This window comes from Archocentrus centrarchus, chromosome 5, assembly GCF_007364275.1.
Source record: "Archocentrus centrarchus isolate MPI-CPG fArcCen1 chromosome 5, fArcCen1, whole genome shotgun sequence".
In the NCBI taxonomy this organism is placed as follows: domain Eukaryota; kingdom Metazoa; phylum Chordata; class Actinopteri; order Cichliformes; family Cichlidae; genus Archocentrus; species Archocentrus centrarchus.
Window position 1 is genome coordinate 34,117,832 of NC_044350.1, and position 23,987 is coordinate 34,141,818.

General features: G+C 39.1%; 1 protein-coding gene across 2 annotated transcripts in view; it reads right to left on the minus strand.

Annotated features, from left to right (window-relative positions):
- Positions 1-11,012: 11,012 nt before the first annotated feature.
- The window catches only part of raly (RALY heterogeneous nuclear ribonucleoprotein), a 123,331-nt gene continuing 110,356 nt past the window's right edge, over positions 11,013-23,987 (minus strand). For both annotated transcript variants that reach the window (XM_030728522.1, XM_030728519.1), the window contains exon 10: positions 11,013-11,546. The gene's annotated coding sequence lies outside the window, so the exon portion shown is untranslated. The remainder of the gene's footprint in view (positions 11,547-23,987) is intronic.

A 23,987-nucleotide genomic window follows, 5' to 3' on the forward strand; every position in this document is an offset into this window, starting at 1 on the left:
TAGAATATGTGATTAACTGGATATGTTTTAAAAACATATTGAGTGTGATGAAATCGTATTTGAAACAAAGTGGGGGATATTAAGTTTGGACTAATTTCCTCCAGAAGCATTTCCTGTTCACCAGCACATCGTTAATGATCCTGCTTCAGGCTGATTATTATCTGCGATTTGTTACTGAGTGAAATAACTCCAGCGCAGGAGTCCTCCAGTTTTAAATTACTGCTTGTTGTGCAAAAATGAAACATATTTCCAGCAACCTTCATGTGGTGATTTCCAGTCAGTAACTGCTGCGCTGTGATAATCACATTGACTTTTCATATTCCCTTTAGGGATGACTAATAAGGAATATTGAGATGTTAGCAATAACTGTCACCTTGTGATGGGAGAGACAGTCTGGATGATCCTGCATTTCCACTGGAATAAAATCTGTCCTTGAAGGAGTAAACAGGAAAAAAGCATCTCCTCCTTTAACCACCGTGACTGTGCCTGCCATCAGTTTTCCAATTTAGGTTTTGTGTTAGCGGAGGCATTTCTAGAATCTTGAAAACATTGCAGGCTCAGCCCAGAAATTGTTAAATTCTCATAAGATAATTGCACTATTTACTTATCTATCAAACTCTTCCTGTTTTCAGTCATTCAAAGGATACAATCAGCATAACATCATCCGAATCTTACACAGCTTTTGTTAATGTTTAGCTCACACATCATTTATTGGTTTATTTTAAATGTAGACTTAACCAATTTGGACACAAATAGCGGATACTATTGTATCCCATAAGGCAGAGATCCTCAAATCCAGGCCTCGTGGTCTGGTGTCCTGCAGGTTTTAGAGGAGCCAACACACCTGAGTCAAATATAGAAGTCATTAGCAGGACTCTGGAGAACTTGACTGCATACTGAGGAGGTAATTCAGTCATTTGATTCAGGTGTGTTGCCATAGGGTATAACAGCTTTTGATACTCATTACTCCATACTGGCTGATGCTGCTGCATGTTAACAACAGATCACTACTGAACGCAGCGACAGATGTTGGGATTCTCTCTGGTACTGCAGGGTCTTCACCAAAAAAAGTATAAAGTGCCTTCTTGAGACAACTGTTTATAAACTGAACTAAATCAAAAACTTATGACAGGATAAAGTAGCTCTGTGTCCTCTGTGCAGACAATATTTTATATTGATTGGATCTTTATATTTTTCCAAAAATTCCCATATTTAAGCTTTAAAAATCGTAGAAAACTAAAAAAAAAACAACTTTAAGCTGAGGAAAAATACATTCAAATAAATGGCCCCATACTGTGAGTACTGATGGAAATGCTCATGCATATCTGTCCAACACCTGTGCCATCGAGTCAAATAAATTTGCTATAAATGACAATAATAAAATTCACATGAGGAGAAATGACTTGGAGTCGAGGAATGACTTCTGGGCTCCTAGAAATAGAAATGTGTATATTATTTATTTCTGGATACTTTAATTTGTGGTTATCAGATTTTCAAAATAACCTGACTCAGACTGACTTTATTGGGCTGAAATATTATTGCAGCATTCCTCTAGTCCTTCCCAAAGTGTGTGCTAAGGCATCTGGTTTGGAAGGAAGTTGGATAGAGGAAGAAGGATTATCACAGACAGCTGGAAGGCAGCTCAGGGTTCTGAAGGGACGGGCGAAAGATGCTGACATACTGACAGAGAGCAGATCACACTAAATTCCTCTTAGACTTTACCGTTTTATGGATGCTTTTATTCAAAGCTGTTACCAGAAGTGCACTAAATATGACATCAAGACTTTGAGGGTGCAGCGTGTTTGCTGTTGCCTCCTGTGACCTTTAGCAGAAAATAGAGAAAATCATTTAAAGATGAGGAAGTTGGTGTGGCAAAAATAGTTAATTTGCTGACCTCACTTCAATTAAATAGCACAAAGCTACTTACACAAAATATATATTAAACACTGGACTGGCATGTGTAAAAACTCCTGCTTCTGTTGTTCTCCATAAAGACATTTTTATGCATGAGTTTCGGACAATGTCAGCCTGTTTAGTTTAGATGAATAATGGTGCCTGGAGGAGGTGTGAAGTTTGACACCCATTTGTCAGCTGTGAATTCTTAAGACTGTTGAACCTGTTAAATGCGATGGATGGATGATACAATATGTCCTGTTCTCTGAACATCTGCTCAAATGTAGCCATGAGACAACGAGAGGCAGAGGTCTGCTCCTGGAATAGTACTCAGAGTCTGAGGTGAGAGACACAGAGCAGAGGGCTGGGACGAGAGCACCTTGGATGTGACTATCTGAATAAAAGTTTGAGAGGAAAGGCTCTTTGTGAGGTTCACATTGATGCTTGCTGAAGTAATAACACACGAACTGATATGTATATCAGGAAAATACTGCGAGAGAACCGAGCCGTTTATGGTTAAAGACCTTTTAAGTGCTTGCTGTGAGATCTGCCGGGAGGACATCTCGCTGGTTAAAGATGACCCACACGCTCTGCCACTCTGCAAAATATCAACTTGTACTGTTAACAGTTACATGAAATTAAGATTATGGCTAATAACTTTAGGTTTTCACTGATGTTGTGAGCAGTCGGCAGGAGATGCTTTTTTAACGTTGCTGCTGAGCTGTGCAGGTAAACCTCCATAAAGAGACTGACAGAACATCATAAAGCAAACTGACGGGAACTTTATTAGGTACACCTGTGAGTTTTAATGCAAACCAACAGTTGGGCCATGAATTTGACGTTTACAGAGACTCTACAATTTTCAGCTTTTGTCCATGTTGTCAAAAAAAAAAAAAGAAAGATATTTCTACTTTATGTCCATTCCTGAGGTCACAGCGACTGATGGTGGCTGTACTAGAATGCATTAAACTGAAGTGTTGCCCCTTAAAGTGAATCGACTCCAAACGTTTGCTCTGTTGATGCTGAGGGCAATGCTAGCTGGGCTAAAAAAGATGAGGATTAGTGATTATGCATTATTGATTGTGGTAATCAATTAGGTCCTAATTTTCTTTTATGTGACCATATGACAATGATGGGGAATAATTTTGCTTACATCCACACCTTTGCACATCCTTTTGCAGTATTCTTTGTAAATTCCATTACATACTTTGAATGCTGCCTCTATAGAAAATAATGTTAACTGCAAGCCACTGTACATTTTTACAGTGTATAACAATACTGTTTTTCTTTGGTGGGGGGTTAAGGTTCATAGGGATGTAAAGGCTGAAGTTCAAATAAATAATTACTCAGGCAGGATTCATCTGGGAACTCCAGTAACTGCTAACTATGACGTGCCACTGTGACAAATCATTATTAGCTTTGCATTAGTTAATAACTGATTTGTAACAGTTTAAGAAAAACCAAACATTTAACAGTATCATACTTTAAAGCTCACATTCTACACAGAATATTTTTTACAGTCTGTTTTTTACAGAGTGTATATAAGGCTTAACTGACCATGGCTGACCTCCTTGCTCTTTCAGACTGCTGATTGCACTGATTTAATGGTGAATGGCCCACGTTTTAACCTCAGTGTTCCTACACAGTGTTTTACAATGTGTTTTCCATTCACTGTTCTCTCTCTCTCACACACACACAAACTAGCAGCGACACCAGAGCGTAACATTTAAAACTTAAACATTATGTGTTTGCTAATTTCATGTACATTTGAAAGACAATATCAAGAGGGAAACAATAACCGACGTTCTGCTTTCTGAGCTCAGAATATTGATGATTTGCTAAAAATAAACTAAAACTTCATTCAAGCACTTCGCGGGTCTTTGTCAGGATCCAGGCTCAATGTCAAACAGTTAATTTTGAACAATTTGCCAAGTGAGAAATGCCTGAAAGCTCAGATGTAAAGTTCTTGTCAGGACTTTGAAACATTTGTGCAACAACTTTTGTGATCACGCACGATGAACACGGGCCTCTGACATTGTAACTAATTTCCAAATACAATTTGCCAGTTTCAACAAAGCATTGAGATCAAATTATCCCCAGTGGGCTTTAATTAGAAAAACATCCACCATATGTAAAAATTCAGAAACCAAAACAGGAGGAGCTGACGGAGAAAACACGTTCCAGATCAACCGTCACGTGTCAGGTCCTCATAGATACATCCCTGCTGATCGACTACACAAACTTGTTTCTGGTCCATGAGACGCAATCTGAACTACAACACAGCTTGTAATAGTCAGACCATGACTGTGACATCTTTGTCATAGCTTAGGTTTCCTGATGATTGCTGTCATGGGAAGTGGAATGAGTCACATTCTTGCTAAAGGAGCAGCAGGTGCAAACAGTTAAGCAACAGATGTTCTCAAGTTTAAAAACATCACTGTGGGTTAACAAAATGTGACTGAAGAAACACTCATTACAATCATAAGGGCACAGTCAAATGAAGAAGTTTATATATTTAAATATTTGCTGATATTTAGAGATGTTATGGTTTGGGGTTTCTCCTTTGCTTCGAGCAGCCAGCAGTCACTGAGTGAAGAAATTCTGTATCGTATTAAAAAGTACTTGAAGACAGCATGAGGCCATCTGTCTGAAAGTTGAAGCTCAACTAGAAGCGGACCTTTCAACCGAATGTGCAAACTAGGAAATCCACCAAGGAAATTACTTAAAAAATAGAGGTCTTATAGAAACGCCAAGCCAAGGACAAAAAAAGTCATACCTTTTAAAACCACTTAAATTATCATGGGAGGTTTTGAAATGGGAAGTCTTTTCATGAAAGCTCTCATAGGTCTTGCAAATTGAGGAAAATAAAAGCTGTATTTTGTGTCAGGAGCAGGTCTAGCTTCTGAAGCAGATTTCATTGTAAAAAGTCACATCTATTGATAAATTATTGATAAACTATTGAAAAAGATCACTATGTTTATGGTGTTGTTCAAGTATATCATCTTTTATCTGTAGGTGCCAAATCAAAAACTTTGATCTGAAAGTTTCCACAGCGTGTTCTCTGTACGTCCACACCTGCTGATAGCTTAATTAAAAACATTTCCTCCATCTCATAGCTTTTATCTGGTTATTTGTTCACATTTTCCGTGATCTTTTTATATATCTTTAAAAAAATCCAAAACATTCATTTTCATCTGAAGTGCTGACCTGACAAACCAGGTGGTTTAACACATAAAACCATCTGGTTTGTCAACCAGATGTTTTGCCCTTTTCCTAAATTTCTGTGGAAATTACAGGTGCTTTCAAGATATACCTGCCAGGTGATTGGATGAAGCATCTATCACCAGCAGGTAACACTATTGGCTTCTCTTCATTGGCTCCCTGTTAAATCTAGAATAGAATTTAAAATCTTTCTCCTCACCTACAAGGTCTTGAATAATCAGGCCCCATCTTATCTCAAAGACCTCATAGTACCATATCACCCCAACAGAGCACTTCTCTCTCAGACTGCTGGCTTACTTGTGGTTCCTAGGATACTTAAGAGTAGAATGGGAGGCAGAGCCTTCAGCTTTCAGGCGCCTCTTCTGTGGAACCAGCTTCCAGCTTGGATTCAGGAGACAGACACCCTCTCTATTTTTAAGATTAGGCTTAAAACTTTCCTTATTGATCAAGCTTATAGTTAGGGCTAGATCAGGTGACCCTGAACCCTCCCTTAGTTATGCTGCTATAGGCCTAGGCTGCTGGGGGGGAATCCCATAATGCACTGAGTGTTTCTTTTCATTCACCTCTTTTTACTCTGTTTATACCCCACTCTGTACTTAATCATTAGTTATTATTAATCTCTGGCTCTCTTCCACAGCATGTCTTTTCTCCCCCCTCAGCAGATGACCCCCCCTCCCTGAGCCTGATGGAGGTTTCTTCCTGTTAAAGGGAGTTTTTCCTTCCCACTGTTACCAAGTGCTGCTCAGAGGGGTCGTTTTTGACTGTTGGGTTTTCTCTGTATTGTAGGGTCTTTACCCACAATACAGAGCAGCTTGAGGAGACTCATTGTGATTTGGAGCTATATAAATAAAATTTAATTGAACTGAACATCTTGAAGTAACTTCAGACTATGGGATTTTAGCAGTGTTTTCTTGCAAGACATACTGTGCACTATGGATCTGACAAACTTGAGTAACGAGATCAATACAGAACGTACAACAATGATACGCGCTGAATACTGTCCGACTGAGGCATTTCTGTGTGGAGTTTCATTTTCTCCAGCTTTCTCCCACAGCTCAAAGATATCCATTGTAAGTCTGTCTCTCTGCATTAGCCCTGTGATAGACTAGCAGTCTGTCCACAGTCCTCTGCCTCTTGCCCTTTAAGAGCTGGGATAGACTCCAACCACAGAATTAGAGCCAGAATTAGATTAGCGGTTAAGAAAATGGATGATTGTTTTATCTCCATCTATTCCATTTGGGCTTTTCATTTAATGCTGCATTCTGCAGTCATATTTTGAGACAGCCTTAATACATTTCTGACACTATTATTATCTTGGGGTATCTTTGGTTTCAGGATCATTGCAAAGACCAACCGTTTCACAGTCCTCGCAGGACTTACAGGACCCATATGATTGATTCATATGAGTCACAAGGGTTGTGTTTCAAACTCCACAGTACATCACTGGCATTATGAACAACAGTTTACAGGTGTTATAAATAATAATTTATGGTAACAGTGAGTAAGGACACCGACGTGTAACCGTCTCAGACATTTTTGCTCACATCTTATGTTGAAAGGCGTGAACATTTTATTTGCTCCTCTGAACGTTGGTCCGTGGGGTAAATGTTCTCATCCACTCGTTTCCTCGCAGAAACGTGAGCATGGAGTCAATTATCAGGGCGAATTTGACCCACCTGGTGTCGATAAGTTACTGTGTGACTTTTATTTTATTTTTTCAACATCAAGTTACAGATTATGTGTAGTCTCCCTTTTTGTTTAGAATCCAACACTAGAATTTCAAACTTTTTTTTTTCTTTTGTAAGGAATACGTAAGTATTGAAAATGATTTTTTTTTTCTTTTTTTTCATCTGTCTCTGTTCTGTTACTGTGTTTTTTGACTTGGTGCATTTGCTGTGATGGATGAAGTGTGACTCTGATATGGAGACAAAATATTACATCGTTAAACATTTTTGTTTAATGAGTGAGCTGGCAGTCGGAAGGAAAAGGGATAACAGAGACCAACTATAAGCCATTAATCCTCGGGGCTTTGCTGTTAAGTAATGCAATCAAGTTATCGAATTAACATTTTTCACTTTCAGGTACATTTTGAAAGACAGCATGCAGATAAAAGCAAAGCTCTCTAAGTGGGTCAAAAGAACTAAACACGAAGAAACTCAGACGTGTTAAATTGGAGGCAGGACTTCAAAGTCTGCCTCCAATTTAAACTGCTTTCCAAAAGCCAATTAAAATATGCTTCTGAAGCACTTCCCTTCATACTCTAACAAGTAGAGTATATCAGATTGTTAACATGGCATCATTAAGCCTGAATTACTTAAGCGCTACACCTTCCCAAAAACTGGTAACAAATCATTCATTTTAAAAGCATGGAAAGGCCATTTAGAAACATACAAAGGGTTTACATGTGCGAAGCTGATTTTGAAAGCCTGAGTACTTATGAGGTCAGCCAGGCTGACGTCTTAGGGAAAACTCACAGCAGACAGATTTTTTTTAAAAATATTTATTTTGAACTATACATAAAGTCTGATGACTTTAAAAATGGTGGCTTATGTATTTTGAGCTGCTCATATAAAACATATTCTCTCTTTGAAGAAGTTGATGTAACGGTTGGGTCATAGAGGAGTTTAAATTTTCCCATTTGATTTCACTAAGGTGGACTTCTGACAATTCAGACCCACAGATATGAAGAGCAGTCTCGAAACTGTCTTTAAAGTGGAACTAAAGGACGTGATAACAGCCTGCTGCACCTACCAGCCACATTTATAGGTGTGACATCACCTGGCATTGGAAACCAAGAATTTCATCATGGAGCAACGTACTACTGTAATGTTTCTGAGCTGCTCATTCAAGCCTTTAAGGTTGTCGAATTACCTGCTTTGGCTTTGTTTACATGGCTTTGCTCATGTAAAAAGAAGTCTGGAACCATTGGATAATATTTTCTTCATTAAATATTCACCACCACAAAAATCTGGTTCAGATGTGGCCGGGGTATGTGCTTTGAAGTCCATCCTGAGAGACTGTAACCCAGGTTACTTTGTAGCTACAACTGACATGTTCGCTAAATCCATCACGTGCCAGCACTCAAAGCTGCACTGAGCTGGGTCCTCGGCACCAGCCAAAGCTGATCAAATGTCGACTTTGGTGACGAACGGATGCAAAGTGAGATGGAGAGACGTTTTCAAGTGCAGAGGAAAGAAAAGGGCTGCTTCGCTGGGAATGTTAGGAATGTTACCATGCTTATGTTATTTATTTCAATGTTATTTCACATTATGAGCCTGTGATCACAAAAGTCCTCAGACAACAATCGCAAGTTCCAACCCTTTTATTTACATATGCCGCAAAGGCCTCCAGCACCCTCTGACAGAGGAATCAGCACCTTCATTCACAATTCATTAAAAATAACAGCAAAGCCAACATCAGCATGTGGGAATCAGACTGGGATGGACTTGAGTTTGAGGGGCAGGTCAGAGGAAGAAAGAAGAGAGCTTATTTCATTTAAGAGACTTTCAATATTTTCCTTCTGGGATGAAAAGTAAAGTCAGAGATCTGTCATCTTAATAACTCTTTTTCATTTATTTATTTTTTTTTTTACACAAACTCTGTGGTAAGGCCTGATTACTCATGGGTATTTAATAAAGCATAAAACATATATATGACACCTCAATACAGAATCAAAGTTCACTGGGCTCCCCATTAATCTCTCCTGTTCCTTGAACTAAATACTTTATCTTCATATGTGATATTCAGAGGAGGACAGGAGCTGATGGAAAAAACTAAACATTAAAGATGTTAAAACATTAAATTCAAGAGAAGATGAAAACTCAAAAGAACAGATAAATTACAGTGACAGATAAATATTACAATCTAGATTTGGAAATATGAAAATAAAGAATTAAAATGACAAGACTGGTACAGAAGACAAAATAAACACATTATGAATAAACTGAAAGGGTCTTAAAGGGAAGGAAGCAAAAAAGGACGTTAATCAAAATGGAAAAAGAAAATGAAAACATGTAATCAGACGAGTCAGTCGGCTCCTTTAGAGACAAATCTGCACTATCAATAAATAGTGTACAAAATAAATCTTCCCTCTTTTCTCCTTATTTCTACTTTACCCGTTACTGTACACACAGAAGAAACAGCCCAAAACTTCCAACATTTCTTTTACTACTTAATAACAGCAATACACTTTCATAATTATGGGACTTAATACCTTTAGTCAGCCATGTACCGAGACAGCAGTGTGTGATTGTATCACCACATAAATTTAGTGGAAATATGGCCTCCAAAATCCAGAAATTGATCTAAAATTAATGAGTTAGGATAATCACTCGGCAGTAATGTGCAATATTTATTAAAGAAAACAGAAACAAAACTGCATATTTAAGTTAACATGTAAATGAATGTGGCTTCTGTGGACAAATAAAATCTCACACAGCAGCAAAAATATGAATAATATTATAAAGTCAAAACTATGACACCAAATTAATTTTTTCTTGGGTTATAAGTGTTTTTTTTTGTTTTTTTTTTTATATACCTCAATGGTAGAGAAAATATATTATAATTCTATAATTATATAATTCTTATCAAACTTCACTTTTGTGACCAGGACAAGGACGCTAGTTATTTAGTTACAATTTAATTACAAATGAATTACTGGTTAATACCCAAGAACAAAAATTGGGTAGATGGTATAAAAGCTAATAAATTTTAACATGATATCAGCCGTGTCTGATGGCTGCAGTGCTCCTGTATTTTTTTAACCTTTTGTTTACGGATCCTTCCGGGGTTCCAACCTCACGGTTTAGAAGCAGTTATGATAACATCATAATCCAGCTTCCAGATTACGTCATCAGTCATTCATACAAAACCTAATTGTACTGATAAACAGAGATTATGTCAGCTGGATAATTTTCTTATTCTATACATGTTAAGTTTTAATATTCTTTAATTAATTATCACTCAATATAAATATATATTAGCTTTCAATAGAGTTTATGATGGTTGTGTCTAATGAATGAAAGAGGAATATACATGTTGCCAATTTCCTAATAATTCCATTGAATTTTATTATTATTAACCTACACCAGCTGCTGAATCATGGCCACTCAAGATTTTTTCAAAAACCTCCAAGAAGCTGATGAGGAGGGCAGGAAGTCAGACAGCATAAAAAAAATCTGGCCAATTTTCAAAATAAAAAAGACTAAATTCAGACTAAACGGTCGGCTTCTGAAAGTGTTATTTAGAGCCATGCAAAGCTGTTAATGACAGCAACAAATATGATATGAAATGTCATTCTTGTTTCTATCACAGTGCACTAAATAAAACATGGTTAACACAAGTGTGACCCATCAATCCCGAGGGAGCATACACGCCATCCAGCACTCCATCCATCAGACACCATCAAGTATGATGTCGCTGTTTGTGTCTGGTTAATTGTTGCTAAATTGTTGCTAAATGTGTGTCAAACTCATACTACCCAAGTGACAGTGAATGTGTGTACGTGAAGTAATGTTTGCTCATTGCCATTTTTTGGTGCTCATGATATGACTGTAAGTCATGACATACTGTATTTGTATGTCTTACTGTCACTTAATGTTTAGGATTTTATGAGGCTATAACTGGAACAGAAAACGTGTTTGTGTCTCTCTCAGTCCTCGTGCACATGCTTAGATTTGTGTCAAATGTGTCAAATAATCTATGCACGCTCATATTTGATTACAAATTTGAATACACACATATACAGATTGTGAATACACGACCGACGTACACACTAACAAGTCTCGTATTTAAAGATCCTTTTACACATTACAAATCTGATTACTCACACACTGATTGAGGATTGCGACTCTCTACGCACTCTTGCAAATAATCCGCAACAATAATAGCCCCGAGGATTTGTTTTGAACTTGATATTAAAGGATTTATACTAAAAATAACAATGTATTTCACTATGTGTTGTCCATTCCCGCGTATTTTATGGACTGTGAAGCAGCAGAGGATCGAACGAGCTCCAGCGTTCCCAAAGAGAGCTCCTCTGTGAGTGTGTGTAAAATCTGTCAGTTTAAGATGCGCTTTGACAACAGCCCGCTGTCTTTACTATCTCCCTGTTGCTCTGACACAGCGAGTCTGGCACCATCACTAAGCTTTTTTGTCTCCTTTCTATGAATATGTCTGCATGTGTGCTAGTGTGTGTAATTCAGTTTATGTGCTCAGTCAGTACCCTGCTGTTTTAGTGTCTTCCTGTGGCTTAGACAAAGTGTCGAGTATGTCTCTCTGCTGTGTGTTTTACAGTTTTGTCTGTGTCAGTGAGTGAGCTTGTGCGTCTCAGGATCCCTGCTGTTTGATGGCCTTCCTTTGCTGTTCCCAGTTCTGTCTGTCCAGAGCACTTTTCTCTCTCCCTCTGTCTCTTCCCCCACAGTTCCTGATGCCTGAGTCGAAGAGGAAAGAACAGTCAACAGCAGCAACGCATTATGAAACAAATAAGTACTCACTTTTGTAGCAATTAATGACAATTTTTACACTTAAGTTTTCAGAGACAGATTTGCAAACAAAAGTGGACACAAACTCATGCAAACCTTTATACAATTAACTGACCATAGCTGATCAAAGCAAGAATAATACATCTCCATAAAATAATAATTTAATTTGCTCTAATTTTTTAAAAAATCATAAAGGCAAGGCTCGATGGGCAGTAACAAGAAAGCTGATATTTAACTGTGGCCAGCTAATTTATACATATTCAATTACACTTAAATTAAATATATTTAATTAGGATTTTCCGATGTAAATAGAGTCAAATGTAAATGTTTCATGATTATTATTTTCTGTATAATATAGGTTTTACAAACTAAGCATGTCTGTTTTACGCTCTTCTCTGAGCAAAGTAATACAGATATTGCACCTGAATATTAAAGTTATTACAGTGTAATTAAGTAAAATCCCACAAAAAATTACTTCCCGGTAAAAAAGATGCTCCAAATCCTAGAAACAAAATCACACAAATAACACTGTTACACAAATGATTATTCTTACTCCTTTTTGAGAAACTGTGACTTTAATAACTTCAGTCACAGTCAGTTCAGTCTCTTTTTTCCCTGTTCATGTTAAACAGGACACAATGTGCGACTCTTTGAAAGAAAGAGAAGAAGGGAATTCTTCTGTTGACACAATAACAGATCAAAAGAGGGGGGAAAATAACAGCGGAGGATCCTGGGAAGCTTCAAAACAGAACTGAAACATTATCAAAAATTCAGGGAATCCATCTCAGATATATAATTTTCCCTTGGATATGATTAATGGTGTAAACATCAAGTGTGTAAATCAGACTTGCTGGATATAAAATCTTTGAATCCATTTCTGACAGGCTTACTAGCCTTCACTCATTTATCCTCCTCTTGTTACAGAGGAGATTCTCTGGTGCCAAAATAGATTTTTTTGGTTGGTGTGATTCTGAATGAAAGACAGCAGCACACAGTACAATAACATGACTCGAGTCTGACTGAGGACAGTTTTTACTTTAATAATTTCACATTATTACTTCTTCTAGGCTGGACTACTGTAATTTGTTATTATCAGGCTGTCCTAAAAGCTCCCTGAAAAGCCTTCAGCTGATCCAAAATGCTGCAGCTAGAGTACTGACAGGGACTAGAAAGAGAGAGAAGATTTCTCCCATATTGGCTTCTCTTCATTGGCTCCCTGTTAAATCTAGAATAGAATTTGAATAATCAGGCCCCATCTTATCTCAAAGACCTCATAGTACCATATCACCCCAACAGAGCACTTCTCTCTCAGACTGCTGGCTTACTTGTGGTTCCTAGGATACTTAAGAGTAGAATGGGAGGCAGAGCCTTCAGCTTCAGGAGACAGACACCCTCTCTATTTCTTGTGTTTCTTCTTCATTCACCTCTTTTCACTGTTTATATCCCACTCTGCATTTAATCAATTATTATTAATCTCTGTCTCTCTTCCACAGCATGTCTTTTGTCCTGTCTCTCTCCCCTCAGCCCCCATGAACAGATGACCCTTCAGTGACTGTTGTTGTGATTTGGTGATACATACATAATAATAAATTATTTTGATATTATCTTGAACACAGCTATACTTAAAAAGTGATCATGCAGCTTAAAAAAAAAGGAGAATTCATGTGGAGTCGGGAATCTGGGTCATCTCAAACCTTGATTTCTGGAGGATGGTTTTCAGTAAACTAGCTGTCCATCATGCTTAAGTTCCTGTTTTGTTCATTACACAGACAGTCATTTTAATGCTCATGAGTCCATTGGCGCCCATGTGTGAACAGTATGATGGCTTTGATGTGGAAGAGTAGATGAAATGAAGAAGCTGAACAATGTAAGGCTGTAAAAGTACTGAAAAGTACTGAAGACCATCAGCAGTTCTTCCACACACAAAAAAGTATCAGTGATTTGTGAACTGCTGCCTCGTCCGCTGATAACAAAGCAGATGTATTTCCTGTGCGCTGCACACGAGAGAGCAAACAGTGCAGAAACACACTCCAGTTGCTTAGTGAAAACCTCAAAGCACAGACATTCACTTCTGATTTGAACCGGGCACCACTTAACCTTTTTCTAGTGACAAAGCACATCACTCAGCATTAATGTCCCAGTGTCAGTGAAACTGCTGCTGTCCCTTGGCCAGACATTCAAACACAAATACAATATGAAAGGGCAACATTTACAGAAAGCCATTACAGGAGGAAATATGCAAAAACAGAGTAAAAAGCCTTAAAGAATGTGAAAAATGCAAATTCACCAATATACTAGCTAAACATCTGTATCAGCGGTAATTAGTATTTTTGAAAAATGGTGATATGTCTTTATATGCAGGTACACCTGAAGCTGCAGAGAGAGACTAGTATGCAGACACGATTCCAGCTAAATGCTAAATAATCCACAAATGATCCAACTTCATTAATAGATGTTGAGTTTACTGAGCTCTGCTCAGTATATTTTCATCCAGTCTTTAATCATTATGATCATTTTTGGATTGTGGTTCTGTAAATTACGTTAAGTCTGAAGGAATCATTTTGCCCACTGCCTCTGTGGTGCTTTTCAAGCTGTTTCAGCACCTCCCACTCAATAATCTGGGAATCTCCAAGCTCCTGTTAAAATGGCAGTAACGAGCGACCGGCTCTTACACTTGTGACGTTAACCTGGCGACCACGGCAGCAGCTGTGAAGTATCGTCATTCATGAGGGTGAAAACAACATGCATAAACTAGGTGTTAGAGAGCCTAACACGTCACTGTTTAAACTGCAACAAAGTTTCTACACATTTTTGGTTGAACAGGAAAAAAAAAAAAAAAAACTTAAAAACTTGCGCTCAGATCTTCAAACAGGACGACTGATGATCTGTCAAAGCAAGTCTGTGATCTCAGGATGAGTCTTAAAAAAAATTTGACAGTTTTAAAATCCCACATAAAACTTGGTCCAAGAATTTCAGTGAGTCCAAAACAGCTTGATCTCAAATCCATGAGACAGAATAGCTGGCAGCCAGTCAAGATGCCATAATATTGATGTGGATACCATTAAAAAGACCAGCCAAATGTTCTTAGCATCAGAATACCATTTTCATCATCAGAAAAGCTTTTTACCTATTATAGTCTGATTTATGCATTTGAAGGATAAACCTACAGCATAAAGCCAAAAAACTTGAAGGGATGAGGCATCTTCATCTATGACGACTTCCCCGAACCTGTCGGGCAAAGACTGAACACTACTCCCAGCAATGTTTTAGGTTTCCAACCACCTATCCAATATTCCAGCAAACACAGGCCAAAGTTCAGACTTGTGCTCCTTAAATTTCCCATTAGGCATAAATAGAGTGCTTTGATAACTTAATCACATCACGTATCTAAAGTAGATTCATCTTTATAAACCTTATGAACTACAATAAATCTAAACTTGAAGGCTAGAACTTTAATCCTTCCTTGGTCTTTCCATCATGAGCTAAAATCAGCATTTCCAGAATTAGAGAAGCTCCTTCCCTAAAGTCTGGTGGAAAGAATGTTACTGATGGCATCAGGATCTCAGGATATTTTCATATGGGAAACCATGAAAACCAAACAACAATTTGTGATAAACACAAATCTATAAGGTAAAGAAAAATAAGCATTTAAAAAAAAAAAAAACAGGCTCCAAGAAAAGGAAATAAATCTGTGGTCTTCTACTTAAATTAAATAACTTATGTCTCCAACATGTGGGAAGGGTTGCCATCAACAAAACTACACTGTTCAGAGGGATCTGTAAGGGATTTATTATTGGATCATTATTTTTCTGTTATCTACTGTAAATAAACAATCGTTCTAAAATATTATACTTCATGAATGTCTGCAGACAAAACCTCAGTTCTCTATTATTCAAAAGTCAACTTAGTGATTAAGGATGACATTGTTGCTTTAATAGTCTAGATTTAAAAACAAAACAATCAATGTAACAAACAAATAAATATATTTCATTAATTTTCAGATTTTATCTGTTTTTAGAAGAAGACTTTATTTGTCATTATATGTAAACATAACAAAATTTGCGTTCCAGAACACCCATCCAAGAAAAGACAAACAAACCAGACAAACCGAGGGAGATAAGTGTTCTCGCCGTCACCAAAAGATGGAAACATAGCCAATATAATAGGGTAGGTGAGGAGAAAAAAAAAATCATCTCACACTTTATCCGTACCAGGGCAATATATGAGGTTAAAAAACCTCATATATAAAAATCCATTTTGATTCAGCTCTACTGAGGCTGATCGAGTTCGTACAGCTCTGCATCCTTCCCAGGCCGCCTTACTAAGGCCCGAACGGTTGCCCAGAACTTCACGATAAACCAGGTATCCCCAAGTCCAATCAGGAGAAATCCTGGTATCAATAAACCAATATATGCCACGTCCGCAATCGACAATACAACCAAGCACGTTATCTTCCATCCTTCACGGGAATCCATAACGTAGCCAGCCGAGTATGTCAGTGGGACCAGAGGAAAGAGGGCTCTCCTTCTCCCAATCTCCTCGTGATGAGAATTTGATCATCAGTAGTGTTGAGAGACCAGCTGACCAGATCCATAATTTAATTTCCAGTTCAGGGATGTGTGAAGAGACGCTCTAAGCAGCGAAGCAGAAAAAGCAAGGATAGATAAGGAAGTTGGAGGAGAAGAGAAAAACACGGGCATCTCAGCTGAGAGCAGGAAGACTGTTTGTTTTTTTTTTACTGGTGAGTTGTTTGAGTTGGACAGTAAAATAAAAAATACACTAAAAAATGGATGAGTTAGTCATCTTTAACATCTTTCATAAATTCATAAATTTCCTAGTTCCACATTTTAATTGTTTATATTATTGTTATGATATATTCATCATCAGTGTCGGCACTTACATTATAATATTTTCTGCAATTTTAGAATTATTTACATGGAGTTTTAAATGAGCTCAGCTGATTTACGCCTCAACCTGTACTGAAATTATCATCAAGATTTTATTGTCTGTGGATTAAATTACAGAATTTAAACCAAAACAAACTAAACAAGAAGCATTACCATAACATCCAACCAGCTCTCAAGGATTTTCCCACTTCCAGTGGAGCGGGCGATCCCGAACGTTGGTGAATGTTGCCAGAACAATTAAGGGCACAATGCTGAATGATAAGTATTTCCCCTCTGAGGGCTGCTCCACTGTTTTCTCTACAGTGGAGTTTATTTTCAGCTGCCAAAGTGTTTCAATTACAGCTATTGATCACTGCAAGACTCAAGAAAAGGTTGAAAATAAATCCATATTAGAACCCAAGCCAGTGCACCGAGCACTAGAAGACCTGACTAGCCTGCTGCCATCTTCCCTGTTATCACAGGCAGGGCTGTCATCTTGCCTAATATGATGTATGTGTTTTACTGCCGCTTTTTATGCATAAAAACTGTAAATCAATTCACCTTTCACATAAAACTTCAGCTGGAGTTCATTCTTTGGCTACAATTTTTACACCTTTTTCAAATTGTGGTTTGCCCGCAGAGATCGCCGCCTGTGTGACAGCTGAAGTCCGCTGATAACAAAGGACGGAAGCGGCTTTTTAAATGACAGCATCTGTATAACGACTGTCACTGTAGGACAGGCAGACGCTCTGTGTTAGTCCCATCCCAATCACTTGCACGAATCCTTTGTAGCATAGATTCAACAAGGTGCTGGAAACATCTCGTAGAGACTATGGTCCATATTAATAAGATTTCATACTATAGCAGATAACAGATGTGTCAGCATCCATGATGTTAATCTCCAATTACGCCACATCACAAAGACGCTCTATCTGATTGAGATCTGGTAACTGTGAAGAGTAATATGAACTCATTTTCATGTTCAATAAACCAGTCTGAGATGATCTGAACTTTGTAATGTGCCGTGTTGTCCTGCAGAAAGTAACCATTAGATAATGGGTACACTGTGGTCAGAAAAGGATGGACATGGTCAACAATTCTGGTGGGCTACAGCATTTAAACAGTGCTCAGCTGATACTAATTGTCCATCCATTCTCTTCTGCTTATCCTTTTCAGGGTCACGGGGGGGCTGGCACAGGGCGAGAGGCAGGGTACACCCTGTACAGGTCGCCAGCCTGTCGCAGGGCTAACACAGAGACACACACCTATGTGAATTTACACCTGTGGGCAATTTAGAGTGACCAATTAACCTAACCCCAGTAACTGCACTTCTTTGGACTGTGGGAGGAAACCCACACAGACACAGGGAGAACATGCAAACTCCACACAGTGGTGTAAGGTGGAATTGAACCCAAGACTTCTGGATGTCATTCTAGCTGTGAGGCAGCAGTGCTAAAAACCACCCCACCATGCTGCCCGGATACTAAGTGTGCCAAGAAAATATCCCCCATACCACCACCACTACCAACAGCGTACAAGGCAGGATGGCTCCATGCTTTCATGACGTTTAAACTAATTTCCCCACCATCAGAATGTCACAGCAGAAATTGAGACTAATCAAACCAGGCAATGCTTTTCCAGTCTTGTCCAATTTTGGTGAGCCCGTGTGAATTGTAGCTTCAGTTTCCTGTTCTCAGCTGAGTGGGACGCAGTCTGATCTTCTGCTGCTGTAGCTCATCTGCTTCATGGTTCAAAAACACGTGCATTCAGAGATGCTCTTCTACCTGTGGGACATGGTTGCGGAGGGTGGGAGTCACCCCTCCCTATCGCTCCCTACCGCTTCCTGCTGATTGCCACTGCCGCCCCTGGGGTGTCGGGTGCCCGTGGGTCCCAGGGTTCATGGTCGGATGTCTTGGCGTGGCTCTTGGCCCGCTCCCTTGGTGGTTGTGGCCTGGGGGTAGCTCGGGCCTCTTTGGCGTGGGGGGGCTCTGCTGGGTGTCGGGCGGTTCTCGGGCGCCTGGGGCCTTGGGGCCGCATTCTCGGCTCATGCGGGGGGTGCCGGCCTGCGGCGGGGATTGGCTGCTCATTGCCTCTGGCTCTCTGGACTCTTGGCGTTTGACCGTGGGGGGTCTGTCTGGGGTCTCCCTCCTTCCTCCTCTGGGGTGTGTGCGCAGTTGTTCTTCTGAGGTCCTAGTGGGCCGTGGATAGGCCGCGTCCTATGGGTCCTTCCCTGTTTGCCCCTGGATCATGGGGGGGGGGGGGGGGGGGGGTGGTTGCAATTTCTTGCCCCCATTGGTGAGTACGTTCCATGACAGAGGCACATACACACATTATTTTCAAGCAATAGCAGGATTGTGTGTGTGTGTGCATGTGTATAGATATGTGGATGTGTGTATGTATGTATGTATATCATTCTTTGATTATTCTTTTCTCCCCTTTGTTTTGTTTTTGTTTTTTTCTCTTTCTCACTCTTTTTTCCTACCTTTCCTTTCTACCTGTCAGGCCTGGTGTAAATAAATAAAATAAAATTAAAATACAAACATTAACAAGAGTAGCCTATTGGAAAATTTACAGAGCTATTCTTGGAAGAGCAAATATGTTTGGTACACCAGAGCATTCAGATCATATTCTGATTGCGAAAACTGCCAGACATGACAGGCTTTAAAAAAAAAAAAAAAAAGATGCTCTTCTGCCTCCCCTGATTGTAACAAGTGGTTATTTGATTTACTGCTGCCTTCATATCAGTTCAAAGCAGTCTGGTCACAGTCCTCTCACCTCTGCCAAGGCATCTTAAACTGGAAGACTGCCACCGGATATTTCCTTTTTTTTCCTGACCAGTTTCTGAGTGTAAAGTTGAACAGATATACTTAAATTGGCAGGTGAGGGTTCACAGCATCAAACCTCAGAACCTGAATCAAAGTAATGTCTGTATGGCCATAGTTATGGTGAAAAATGCCAATGTAGGTACAATTATAAAAATGAAATTTGGGCGCCCGGGTAGCTCAGTGATGGAGCAGGTGACCACATATATATATATATATACCGCGTTGCCGTGCGGGCAGCGCTGGTTCGAGTCCCGGCCTGTCGCCAACTTGCCCGCATATCTTCCCCCGTTTCCTCTCTCTTTGTATGACCAATGAAAGCCGCTTTGGCCAAAAATGCAAAAAAAAAAAAAAATTAATGTGACCTTCTAAAATAATCGCATATTCAGCAAAAATATGGAAACATTAAAAAAAATCACAATAATAAATCCAGTCTCATTTAAATAGCATCAATTTACAACAATGGTTATTTCAGAGAACTTTGCATTGTTAGTTAAATATCTTCCAATCTGACAGACCAAATACACCTCTTTAATCACTCGAAGACAGCGGGGGGGGGTGGGGGTAAATAAATGAGAATAGCCCCCTTTTACAGGAAAAAAAAAAAAACCCAAACTCAGGGAGGGTGGCTATCTGCCTCGGAAATGTCCTAAAGCAAAACTCAAATATCTGAGATGTAAGAAGGATAAAACATTTTATAAATTTACCTGAATTTTGAAAACGTATTTGCTACTTCACAAATTCATGATCACATCACAAATTTTTCCTGCGTTTATTCACCTGGACATCTATTTCACATTCGTCTTACGAGGAATAGTGGCTGAGCTCATCTCACCAATGATGGTCTGCTTCTCTTTAGTCCAGATTAAAATCTCTCATTAAATGTATCGGCATTAAATTGGGAGCAGATATCTCTGAAATAATCCACAGGCAATAAGGAGCTCCTGACTGACCTGAACTTTTTAAGAACCTGCTGACTTTGTTATTATGTTACTAAGAAACTACTGAAGGACTCATAATGTTGAAGTACTGTAAAGAGTAGTAACAAATAGTTGCTGTTTTTCAGGTATTAGATCAATAAATCAAATAATACTGAACTAATCAGAGTATTAAGGATTGAATAAAGAGGCTTTTAGGTGCTGATGTTCTAGATTTGTTCCTCGCTTGCTCTTTAGTAACTTTGTAAACTAAGGAGTTTTGTGAATGTTGCTGCCATATCCTGTGTCACCAATTTCCTTCAACTTTTTATCATCACCACAAATGGGGTCATTTCTGATTTTTCCGACTCTTTGTTTATTTTTTAGCAAGATTACTCAGTCAAGGCTTGGTGCAGCTTTGATGAGATGAATTTTTTTTAACCTTAATCAGATCCAGATATGAATTTGGGGATTTCTACAACAATCCTTTAACAATGCAAGCTGGGATGAGGTCTAAATATCACAAATCAAAAATAAGTAAAAGAGAAAAAAAAGAGAAGAAAGACAGAGAGAGATGTTCTCAAGAAAATATCACAAACTCCTCTGTATCCAGAGTTCATGCACGGTGTGGAAAGAATTTTCAGCCTTTGTCGAAGTATGCAGGTTTGGATCGCTCCTGTTATTATCAGTTATGTTATCAAAGTCTCGATTGGTTCGTGTTGATGGAAAAACAGCAGTTTGGTTCCAACTCGACCTTAAAATAGTTACTAAAGATGTTTTATTTCTTTAAAATGAAGGATCACTTTGCATCTGACAGGCACGTGAAATTACTGTATCCAACTGTCCTCTTGTAGCAACAAAACAATACACCCCCCCCCCCCCCCCCCCCCCCCCCCCCCGGGTGTCATATTTATTCTCAACACATGATTTCTGCAAAGAAATGTGCACTTAATTCACAAACTGCTTTCGGCCCCTTCTCCTGGAAAAAGTCAAAAACAGAGATTCTGTTCAGTGAGGATTTACAGGCTGTGTGTGTGTGTGTGTGTGTGGGGGGGGGGGGGGGGGGGGGGGGGGGGGGGGTCAGACAGACATGCAGAACTTTAGAGGGAAAAAGTGCAAACCTGCTTTTTTCTTGTTTTTCATGTTTCTTTCAGGTCTTTTTTTATTTTGGCTTTCTGTTGTTGCATGTTGTTTACAAACTTAGCAGAAAGAAAACAAGTACATGAAAATTTATAATGTTTTTGCGCATGTGCTAAACAACTGCAATTTGGCTTCATCCGTATTAAAACATTCAAAGCTCTATTCTCAGGTAATCTAATTAAAAAAATAATCTAAGGTGGATATTGCATTATATAGTGATTTCGTCTCAGATGGATTCTTTTGTCATGCAAACTTCAATTGTCAAACAAATAAAAACATGGTTGGTTAGTGCCGTTGCCTCACAGGAAGAAGGTCCTGGGTTAGAATCCAGCATCTGTCCGGGACCTTTCTGTGTGGAGTTTGCATGTTCTCCATGTGTCTGTGTGGGTTCTCCGGGTGCTCTGGTTTCCTCCCACAGTCCAAAGACATGCAGTCAGTGGGGTTTAGGTTAATAAGTGATTCTAAACTGATGATTATTTGTCTCTCTGTGTTAGCCCTGTGACAGACTGGTGACCTGTACAGGTGTACCCCGCCTTTCTCCCTGCAGCAGCTGGGATAGGCTCCAGCCCCCCCACCCCCCCGGAACCTGAATTGGATAAGTGGAAGAAAACTGATGAAACAAACATCACACTGACACCAGAAAAAAAACTTTTTCAGTTTAAATTTCAGACCTTATGTTTCACAAAAAATTAAATAATTTTTGTTCTTCAGTTCTTGGGTCCTAAATGCTAATGCTAAGCTAAAAATAATAAATGTCCTGTTTAATGAAAACAGTCGAACTCCTTAAAGGTCAGACAGAATGGTTTGAACACAGAAGAATAATTTCACCGTATGGAGGCTTATAAAATCAGCTTATTTGTGTAAATGATCACGGTCCACGAGGCAAACTTAAAGCCACATCTGTCAGTGTTTGGTTTGCTGTGAAGTATTTTTTTCTCTTCTTCCCAAAGCAGACATGTAAGCAGTCTGACTGCAGTCCTGGTCCATAAACACAGAAGGCTCCATTTTTACTGAGATCTACAGACACAAGCTGGCAGAGTCAGTTAAAAATATATATCTGTGCTTATATTTTCTATATTATACAAAGACATGTATCAGGATTTGTCAGGGGTGCAGAGCGGGGTCATGTTAACAACCCATTAGAATTTGCCTTATGTCCACCCCCAGGTCTGTAAGGTCAGCTTAGTGATTCATTGGCCGAAAATTGACAAAGAGCCTCACAACTTAGTAACTACGATTCCTACAAGTGTGCTTTGTATTGTCAACATGAAAAGCACCAAATATCATGTCACATTTGACCTCTGACCTCACTTTTACATTTCACATCTGCCTTTCTTTCAAGTTGACCCCAAAAATATTTTCTATCTTTAAAGTAAGCCTTGTCTGGGCATCAGTTCAGCTCAGCGTGTGAGCAAGAGACCATCTGCCACATGGCCAGAGTGTAGCGGTCCAGGTTCAAGTCCCACCAGCAAAATGCTCCAAGAAATAATTAAAAGAAAGTGTCAAAAGAATAAAGAGAATGAGCTGCCTAGTTAGTTAGATATAAACTGTAGGATAATCTTATTTAAAAAGCTCAAGTTATTCACAAATCAATACCTACTATCATTACCATTACCAAATGTCTGCCATGCAGCCCTTACCTGGTTTTTACTGCACTACAAACTTCTTTAAAGGTAAATACTGCCAGAAAGCGAGCTGCCCTGGCGGAGGTTCGTGCTCTTGGAGTGCTTCCTGTTTAGTAGTGTTTCCAAACCAATTTCAGCGAGCTGCACGCTGCATCAGCACTCAGATCCAGATGTAAGAATTTCTAAGATGTCAAAACACTCCCTTCCCAGGAGCACAAGTATGGGGCTCACTGCACAGCATAATGCCCACTGTATATATTGAACCACAAATGACTTTAAATATACAATTACAGCTGGGTCAAAAAATGAAAATAGCAGCACAGAGTGCAGCACTGAGCACCCTGAGAGGTTGAGGTGGTTTATTTGTCAATGATGGGGTCTCTTGTTAGCCTTACATACAATATACAGCAGTGTGACTACACAGAGCCAGTGTGGGCTGCAGAAACTGAGGATTAAATCTGTAACATTATAAGGACCTGAGCTTAATCAAATCCAGAGCGTTGACTTTATGTTTTCTGCCATTCGTATATTTACTGAGGCACGCGGGAAATTGTGCTGCGTGTATGAGTGTGTCTGTGTGTACCTTTGCACAGTGGTATGGGCTATTTTCATAACTTCTTGCCCTAAGCCGGTACAAATTGCTAATTTCCTCCTCTCTTATGAGAAAAGAGTTTTGCATTGTTCGGATTTTCCATCTATTTATTGTTATTTCTGACTCCGTTTACATACTTCAGCCAGGCTCATTCACATAATATCAGCCAAGAAAATAATCAAAATTTACTTTTAAAAGGCAACTATAGTAGATAATTCAGCAGAAAACAAGTCAGAATATGGCGTTTTGGAGCGTTTAGTGTTCAAATATAATTTAGATTGCCCCCACAAGGCTGTGATGGAGCAGAACTCATTCAGGTACTGGAGCGGCAGGTTCAACACTCGCTGAGGTGGCCTCAAACAAAGCCTTCAGTCATCGAGAGGAGCCACTGAACTCTGCAAATCTGAT